Source organism: Eptesicus fuscus, chromosome 14 (genome assembly GCF_027574615.1).
Source record: "Eptesicus fuscus isolate TK198812 chromosome 14, DD_ASM_mEF_20220401, whole genome shotgun sequence".
NCBI lineage: Eukaryota > Metazoa > Chordata > Mammalia > Chiroptera > Vespertilionidae > Eptesicus > Eptesicus fuscus.
This window is the reverse complement of record NC_072486.1, coordinates 49,740,627-49,751,091: the sequence shown is the minus strand read 5'-3', so window position 1 is coordinate 49,751,091 and position 10,465 is coordinate 49,740,627.

The window sequence follows — 10,465 nt, the reverse complement described above, 5'->3', positions numbered from 1 at the left end:
CAGTTCCTTTCAAGGTGCATGAATTCATGCACTGGGCCCCTAGTACTAAATAAATAACAATACAAGAATAAACAGTGTTATGTTCTCACAACTGTAAACCAACTTTTGCCCCACCCTGTATATACATAGACTTCAAAATCCTACTTCTGTCTCTTCAATCCTTCAAAATGTGGGTGTTTAAAGGCACAAATGTTTCATGCAGGCCTGTTTCCTGTGGAAATAATTTATGTTGATAAGGATTTAATTATTCTACTTAGGCTGTCACATAAAAATAAATTCTCACCCAAACAACAGTAATCATTATGTTTATGGAAATATACTAGTACACACACAAGAATGACTGTTTGCTCAATAGCAAAATATTCTTTCCTTCAGCCACCAAATTTTCTTGAAAACGTAAGCTGGAATCCTCACTACCCTAACTTAAAGTACAGTATGTCGCAACAGTGTTGTTTATAATAACCAAGATCTGGAAACAACCCAAGTGTCCATGGTAGATAAGTGGATAAACACACACACACACACAAAAACAAAAACAAAACAAACAAACAAACAAACAAAAAAAAAACTGTGGTGCATTTACACCATAGGATACTATGCAGATGTAAAAAAGAAGGAACTCTTACCTTTTGCTATAGCATGGATGGACCTAGCATTTATTATGCTAAGCAAAATAAGCCAGTCAGAGAAAGACAAGTATCACATGATCTTACTCATATGTGGAATCTAATGAACAAAATAAACTGATGGACAAAATAGAATCAGAGTCATGAATACATGGTATAGACTGACAGGTGTCAGAGGGGAGGTGGGTGGGACAGACAAGATGAAAGAAGGTGAAGAGAATAGCCAAAGAACACATATGTATCGTCCATGGACACAGACAACAATGTGGTGAGGGTTAGCTGGAAAGGAGGGCCGGGTCTGGGTGGAGGGGGACATAGGAGAGAAATTGGGAAACATTTTTAATAGTGTCAACAATAAAAATAAAATACAATTTAAAAATAAAGACAGTTTTGGAGATATATTAACTTATATCATGAACATATTTGATATGTCAGTGAGACATATTTTTAGAAAGATAACTTTCCAGAAATCTATTTCTAAATCTTGGAAGAAAATGGGAAATAGTTTTGATATACAGTATGTAATCACAGTCCATTTTTTCCAGATGTAGTAAGTTTTGGAACATGTTTGCAAGCAATCAGAATCTAAAGTCAATTCATACTCTAAGAGTTCTATAATCTCTCTAAAATTTGAAACCATATACACATAAATGAAAGGTCTCTGGCAGGCGATCTCTTCTAGAAGCCCAATGGAAACAATATGGTTAAGATTGCTTACACTGAAATTAAAATAAATAGGTATTAAATGTGACTGCACCATTTAAAAATTATAGGATTTAGGAAAAATTACCTAATCTCTTCCCAAAATTGTGTTGAAGCAATATTTGTTGCACTATATTATCATGAAATCATCCTTTTATAAAGTAATTAAATTTATCACATCAGTAGCTAAACATGTATTTATAACTCTCTATAAGTCAATGGGTAATCAGTTGATCTTTTTCACTCCACATTTAATAATACATGGTTGTTTACACATTTTTAATATACATTTTCTATATTTAATTTCAAAATATGCTTCTCTTATGAGATTAAGGCAATTCTCTTTAATTGCTTTTAAATGGAAAACAAAAAAGCTTCCTGTGTGACTAAAAAAATGTTAAAAAGTATTTCATAATGCTTTTTCTCATAATGTTTTAAATAATCATTTAACATTTGAGAGAAAAAAAACAAAACTTTAAGGCTTTTCTCAAAGGTACTATACCCAGTGTTAATATCTGTTATTAAATTACTCCTCCCCATCCCAATCCCTACTTTGCTTTTCAGATTTTCTGTTTAAAAATTTCCCCCTAATATATACGTCTTATAAGGTTAGGGAAGAAGCCTATAATTCCTGAGTTGATTAATAGAAAAGGGTAAAATATGAGAAATTCCATTCACCCATGTATTATTCAATAGTTATTGAGTGTATACTAGCTTCGTAAGAGTGAGTGTGTGTATATGTGTGCATGTGTGTGGGCGGGTGGGTGAGAGAGATAATTATGATCTGAGGAACAAGTATTAAAGAACGCTGGAGCAGTTGGACATTTAATTGCCTAACTTCCTCTCCCCTGCGCAGTCCTGGCTTTACCACGGGGATTTAAGCATATGATGATAATACTTGGTCAAATTACAGTTTTACCAAGATGCAATGCTTTGAGAGCAATAGAAGATTATTTGTTACACTATGTTATGGCCACCTAAGTAAAGAAAGTCTCAAGAAAATGATTCAAAAAAAGAAAATTCTAAAAATGAAATCAATGTACTTATGTAGAGTTGTATTTCCATCCATTATATAAGATGAAAATTTTCTGATAATAATTATAAAAAGGCCTTGGTCTTCTATTTAGATTGTAATAAAAATCTACCACTCAAAACTGATCTTTAAAAAATGTAAAAATTGGCAAGCACCTTGGATTTAAAAGTCCCTGTATTTCATTAAGACCACTGAACTGAATTTAAGTGTCTATCAAATACTGATATTTATTTTCAATTAAAAAATAAAAGAAAAAACAAGTGATACTTATTTCTAATTGGATCTACTATGATATACTCAGAACTATCACTACTACCAAGAACTAAGAACCTTAAAAACCATCATTTTCCTCAATTCATAAAATCACTCTGGGTAATTTAACTGTTGTTTTTTAGTAGGGATGGCTTATTTTGTGTTTTTCTTTAAAAAGGAAAATAATTTTAGTGTGTGTTTGTTGCTGATGAAGTGCTCACATATGTACCATAAGTATATGTACCATAAAGAACATTAAGATAATTGATTTTCCCTCGGTTAATTTTAGATGCTTTAAGGAGAGACAATTGTGTTAAGATATGAAGTTAGACAAATTTGATTGTTAATCTTTTGTAAATTGTATATTCATATTCATTGTGTGTGCTAACTGCTGAGATTTCAAAGTGACATTGACATGAGGTATTTAAAAACATTTTAAGGGTATAATTTTATATTTATAACAAATGTAGTTTGTTATTGATCCTTTCTTTTTGCTATTTTTGGTCAGACATGTTTCAATTTTATGTGATTATTTTTTTCCTCTTTTTATTTGTGATTTCTTCCATTTTTAAACTTAGTTTTCTTCCACCAAGAGTATGTAGTAATCTACTTCTATTTTCTTTGTGTTTTATAGTTGATTAGTTATATTAAATTATTAAATCCATCAAAATTACTTTCTTCAATTGTGTAAAGATCAAGTGTCCTAGTTGCAATTATTGTCTAATATTGAAGTTTATTCCTTGATTTATAACTTCTCCTGTATTTATGCTAAATTCTCATGTGTAATAGGATGTATTTCTGGACTACCTTTTATTTATTTTTTATTTTAAATATATATTTGTTTCATTTATTTTAATGCCCTGTTAGATTTATTGATATCTATGTCTATTTCTAGGTCAGTAGCAGACTATGTCATTTATCATATTGTTATATTTCTAGATCTTCTTGCTTGGCCAATACTTACTGATGAAATAAAGTAGTGATAAATATTTTTATGTTATTTTTTATTTACTTTAAAAATAATTTTTATCCCAGAGAGGAAGGGAGAGGGATGGAGAGATAGAAACATCAATGATGAGAGAGAGCCATTGATGGGCTGCTTCCTGCACATCCCACACTGGGGATTGAGCCTGCAACCCCGGCATATGGCCTGAGCGGAAATGGAACTGTGATCTTCTGGTCCATATGTCAATGCTCAACCACCACAGCCACACCAGCCGGCCTGTGATAAAGATTTTTAAAGGGAGGAAGGGACACATGTTTCATGAGTTGACCAATAGCATGATTTAAAAATCAAAATATTGTTTTTGTTGTTGTTATTTGTTTAAAATATCAAACATTATTATTCAAAGGAAATATACTTAATGACAACATGAATTTTGGAGTAAGGTAGCGGTGGATTCAAATTTGAACTTTGTAACAATGGCTACTTTATTTTCAGTAAAATCACTTAAATTCTTTGAGGCTTTCCTATAAATGGTATTAGTCATAAAAATCTCATCAGTTTAGAATATTTCTTAGCTGATAAAGAAACAAATAGAGCAGGCGTCCTCAAACTACGGCCGGCGGGCCACATGCGGGTGTTTTTGCGTTTTGTTTTTTTACTTCAAAATAAGATATGTGCAGTGTGCATAGGAATTTGTTCATAGTTTTTTTTATAACTATAGTCCGGCCCTCCAATGGTCTGAGGGACAGTGAACTGGCCCCCTGTTTAAAAAGTTTGAGGACCCCTGAAATAGAGCATAGTTTCTTTTTGGTAGTAAGTGCTCAGTAACTTCAGTTAGTGTAATTATCAGTAATATTTATTATTATTATTATTATTATTATTATTACTGCTTTAGAATATTCTGAGGATCTTTACATTTTCTAATCTAGAAAATATTTTACCAAAATTCACTGCTTTAAAAAAATCTCCAAATAACCCTTTATATCTATATCTTTTAACTGAAATGAGGAAATTTCATTTTTCTTCTCTTAATATGAATATCAGAATATATAACTAGTATTTTTTTATCAGATGTCTGTTCAAGTAAATGTATAGAAATGGCATATGTAACCTCACATACGTCTCTCACCTGGTGGCATGTGCCTTGGCTTTGAGTACATACTGTAAGTCTCTATTAATTACTCACCTGTCACTTTTAGTGAAAATCTTACTCAAATGCTGCTTCAGTGTTCTTTTCTTTATGTCTAACTTTGGGCTGGGTCCATTCGGTCCTGCCAGGCAATGAGTTGCTTTTCTCATAACAACACAGGTATTTTAAAAACTGTCAGGTAGCTGTTTTCATTATACATTTTTCATTATTATGCTGTCATCACTGAACACGTTTATTTCAAAGGCTTTGGGGGAAAATGACAGGAAACAGCATTTTATTTCCTTGCCCCTTCATTAGATTAGAAATGTCAAGAAAGATTTAGATTGTACTTATTTTTATTAAAAGGAATGACGGGTCTTTCTTGGCAAAAGGAAAAAATAGGAAATTTTAATTTTCCAAACTCCTGGAGTCAAAGATCTCAGTAGGAAGGCACTCTTCATTCAAAGTCTTTCTCTTCGTTATTGAAAAGATTTATATTTCATTTTGCAAACTCCAGGCCATCTTATTTATTTGAAGACATAAAGTATTCTGGTCAAGAACACAGCTGCATAAAGGAAATCTGTTAGGTACCAGAAACAAACCACACGGAAGTGAACCGAAAGCATTATCATCACAGTTACTTAATGTCCTGCATTATATATTCAGCAGCTATTGCAAAAAGAGACGATTTTAGCACTGTTGACTAAGATGTGTTGTAAGAATTAGGTGAGTCAATATATGTGAAGCTTCCAATACTGCACGTGAGGTTGAACCCTATGAAATTACTGATATTCAAGCATTTCTTCTTTTTTTTTTTTCTTTTTTTTTTTTTGGTCTTCAAAAGCAACAATTTCATGTGGTTCAGCCTAAGTGCTCCTCAATAATGGTGAGTTTCCTATTCACCCTTGGTGTTTATACCATAGAACTAACTTTTAGCATAGACAGTACTTACTAATGGCAATATACTATTCTCACGGATGGAGGGAAAGGCAGGTTTGCTATACAAAGTTCCCTTCAGCCTATGTGATCGTGGTGCCGTGGGTCGCAGGTATTCACTAGGCAGGTGTCCACCATGGTCTGCTCTGCATGGAAGATAAGACTGGATGTAGAAATGTGTAGATTGCTATGCTGGTGGTAGGTAGATGTTAATCATATTTGATGGTCTCAAATTTATGAAATTAGGAGACTGTATTTATTCTAGATTGAAGATAATAGCATTTTTATGGGATACTAGTGGCTTAGTGCACGAATTTGTGCACCTTGAAGGGAACTGTGGGCCACAGGGCTGTGGTGGGCACAGGGGCGGGTCTCTCCCATCCTCCGCCTCTCACCCGGCCCCTCCCGCCGCGGCCCTCGGTCCCCTGTCTGCCAGCAGCCCCTCTCCTGCCGCTGCCACTGCTCCCATGTGCTGACAGGCACTGGCCCCACTCGCACCCACAGATGGCACCCAGCGATCGGGACCGGCACTGGGTGCTGGCAGCGGGTGTGAGCAGTGGCTCCGGCACTGGCTCCAGGTGCGAGTGGGGCTGGCACCTGCAGCAGGTGCGAGTGCTAGGTGGGACTGCGGTATGTGGGAGCAAAGAATTTTCAGTAATCACCAGAGGCTCTCCCGATGCCCACCTTGGTCTGGCTCCCCCACTCACCTGCTCCACCATTCTGCCGCTGCCGATGCCCATTGTGTTCCACGCTCTGCCGACTGCTGCTGCTGCTTGCCATGTTCCATTTGCACCCCTTGGTGGTCAGCGCACGTCATAGCAATGGGTTCGGTTGTTCTGATGTTCAGTCTATTTGCATATTAGCCTTTTATTATATAGGGTAAGTTTGCAAAAAGGTATGTATAAAGATTACCACACACACTGTCTTTCAATAAGTAGCAAGATCATAGTTTAGTGAACTCAAGGTGACACAAAGAAAACACACACAAAAACATATTTTCTTCCACTAAGAATCATTGAGTTTGTTGTTCGTATTAGTGACAATCTTTCCACCTAGACATTTTTGGCTAATAGTCTTTCTTATATATAAGATTGAAATAAATGGATAATATAAACAAGAATATTATATCTATACTAGATGCATGTCTGGGGTCCCTAGGCCTGGCCGGCGATCAGGGCTGATTGAGGCCAAACCATCTCACCCAGTTCCAATCGGGGCTGGGCTGATCAGGGCCTGCCAGCCAGGGGGAGAGACGTGGGGAAGGATCACGGGAGGTTGGCCTGCTGGCCGGGGGGGGGGGGGGGGGAGGGGTAGGGGGGGGAGGAGGGGAGGGACCAGGGGAGTTTGGCCAGCCATGGGGAGGAACTGGGGGAGGTTGGCCGGCCATGGGAGGTTGGCTGTGGGAGCACACTACTAGGGGGCAGCTTCTGCATTGAGCATCTGCCCCCTGGTGGTCAGTGCTCATCATAGCAAACTGATCTACCGGTCATTCCAGTCATTCCGGTCATTAAGTCGTAATGGTCACTTAGGCTTTTATATATTACTAGAGGCCCGATACATGAAATTTGTGCAAGGGGCTCGGTCCTCGCAACCCTGCCTGCCTGAGCCGGCCCTCTCAGCCCTGGCTTCATCTGGAAGGTCGTTTAGATGGTTGTTCTGCTGTTCGGTCTAATTAGCATATTAGCTCTTTATTATATAGGATAGATATATAGATGGATTCCTAGGGCATCTCATTAATGATATAACAACACAATGTTAATGAAAACGATGTTATTTGAAGGACCTGCTGAGTTTTGTGTGTCTAAGCCAGAGAAGAAAATGATTTTATTAATTTTTTTAGATTTATTTTTAAAATATATTTACTTTTTCATAGCTTTTGTGTCCTCACTGCCTGACCCCCCAACTTCAGACTCTCTTCTTTACCCAACCTCTAAACATAACTGTTGTAGCACCGGAGAGGGTAGAAAATATGTAGAGGAAATGTAGACAGAGAGATGGGGGACCTGCAATGTTAGTGTGTGGCAGGGGTGAAGAGATAAGAGTTTGAAAACAAGTTTGTGGAGTGGGCACTGCTGGACATCAGAATAGAGAATGTTTACTCCAAAATAGTCACTCTTTTCCAAATGCAGAATCAGGCTGATTATGTTTGTGCTTTCCATGGCCCTATCTTTATTAAAAGAAAAACACACACACAAAACTCTTAATAGCTGATAACAGAGTCAGTGGTACAAAAACATACCCATCAAACCACAAATATCATCTTGTTCCTGCTTTTTGCTACATGATAACGATAGCAACAATACCAGCAATAACAACTATTCCTACCATTTACAGTTTGCCTATTCAATGCTGTACTTTATGTTAGAAGCTTTAATGCAGTACTTATTCCTCACAACAAATATGAGAAAAAGAACTTTACCAATTTCACATAGAATAAATATCATTTCTTTTAACCACCACAATGCTAAAAAAAAAAAAGTGTAATACTCTGCTTCCATGGTTTTCTGCCACCCCGGCCTTCCCAAACCATTATCTCTTGCCTTCTGCTCTACAATACATACACTGACATGGAAACACAGAAGTCCTTGCCATCACCTGATTCTCCGGTTCTCTTTCATGCCTCTGTGACTCTGAACATGGACATCTCTGCTGGGAGGATCTTTTCTAGCCAGTCTGCCCCATCCCCGCCCTGATGAATTCTGTTCTCTTTTGGAGGCAGCCTTAGGCCTCCTGCTCTAGGAGGGCATTCACCAGGCACAGGTAACTTCTCTTGCATTCATACTGCCACGATCATTTACACAGGGTGCTGGTGAGGTCATGGCTTGTTAGCCTTTTCCTTGGCTCACCCAGGTCTTCCACCCTTCCCCAGGTGTGAGCACCTTAGGGATCTTGTTTATTCGTATTTTATTTTACATGCCAGTGCATGTGCTAAGTATTACTCAAGAGATTTCAATGGAAATCCCAATAGCCAAACTAAATTACTAATTGTGTATTTTTAATATTTACCTTTAAAAGAGAGTTGAATCTATTGGATTACAACCGTCTGAGATGATCAGATATAGTAGTTAATATTGACTGGAATAATCATAAAATTAGAAATTAAGAAATAGCCTTATCAGATTTCTTAAAAAAATGAAACCCCTATTGACTCTGAAATATAATATTACACTTTTTACATATACAATATGAAATATATTTTATTTTCTTCATATACCTGCCATTATTTTCTAGGGGCACTGAAAGATGGATCATATTTCTTTTTAAAATAAATTGTACAAAAATAAATCAAGGGATTTAGTTGTTAAAAATCAAGCATCCAAGCTCTAAAGTATCTTTGTCACTGGGGAGGGGCTCACATGCCTCTTCTATATTAAGAAATAGATTGTATTGAGAAAAAGAATCCTATGCTTTAATATCGTTAGCCTTGTGAAGTAGCCAGCATTATTTTACAGGAAATTCTGTAATTTGCATTAGAACTCTGTTAGTGATGGAGGGAACAGAACCTAATAGTATCTAAAAGCTTCACATTATCAGCAGAACCTAAGCAGTGTATCCAAAAGTCTATGTCTATATCAAAAGCAAATCTGAGAAGATAAGCAATGATCTGATGAGCATTATCAAAATATACAGGTACTAGTAGTAATTCAGGGAACTAAAACTACCCCTTTCCCTCAAAGTTTTCAGAAGAGACTAAATTATGTGTGTATAATCTACATGCTTAAAAAAATTCATATATTTTTATTTTTTAAATGTATTTTTATTGATTTAAGAGAGGAAAGGAGAGAGAGAGAGAGATATAGAAACATCAATGATGATAGAGAATCATTGATTGGCTGCCCCCTGCCCACAACCTGAGCATGTGCCCTGACTGGGAGTTGAACCTTGACCTCCTGGTTCATAGGCTGATGCTCAACCACTGAGTCACACTGGCCAGGCAAAAAAAAATGTATATATTTTTAGCAATTAATAATATTTACTTCTTCATGGTTGTGCTTTGTCACAAGGTAAAATTCAAGTGTAACGGGAAATAAAAAGATACCTGTTTTCCAAGTAAGGGTGGATCATTTTAGAAAAAAGTCCCCTTTAGTCTGATGAGTTCTCTAATGTCCGTAGTTATGGAAGAAGGTTTTCAGAATTGGATTCTTCTTCATAATAGAGAGGGGAAGATTTTTAATTTAATTTTTTATTTCGAAGTCATTTTAGATGTATAGAAGCCTTGAGAAGATAGTATGGAGAGTTCCCATAATGTCCTTTATGTAGCCTCCCCTAATGTTAACATCAGACACAGCCATGTTATGGCTATCAAAATTAAGAAATTAACATGAGTATGCTTCTATTAAGTCAACTATAGACTTAATTCAGATTTCCCCAGGTTCCTACTAATATCCTTTGTTTGTTGCTATTCTGGAATCCACATTTCTTTTAATCATGAGGTCTACTAGTAAATCTCCATTTTATGATGGCTCTGTATTTCCTTGTTTTTCATGGTTTTTGAAGCATAAGTTTGTATAGCATCCTTCAGTTTGGGTTTGTGGGATGTTGCCTCATGATTAGCCTGAGGTTGTGAATTGTTGCATTATACTGGGGTCACATGATATCAATATTACTGATGACATTAACCTTGATCCCTTGGTTAAGGTGGTATCAGCCAAGTAAAGTTAACTGTCCTGTTCTTTATTCTGTAAAGTTACTGTGTACCTTTACAAACTGTATTTGCTACAAGCAAATCACGAAGCCCAAATCATGAACTTAATGGAATTATGCTCCACCTCCACAAAGGAAGCACAGCAAAGACTTTGTGGATATATGTTAAAATCATGAGACTAATTAATAAATACGCA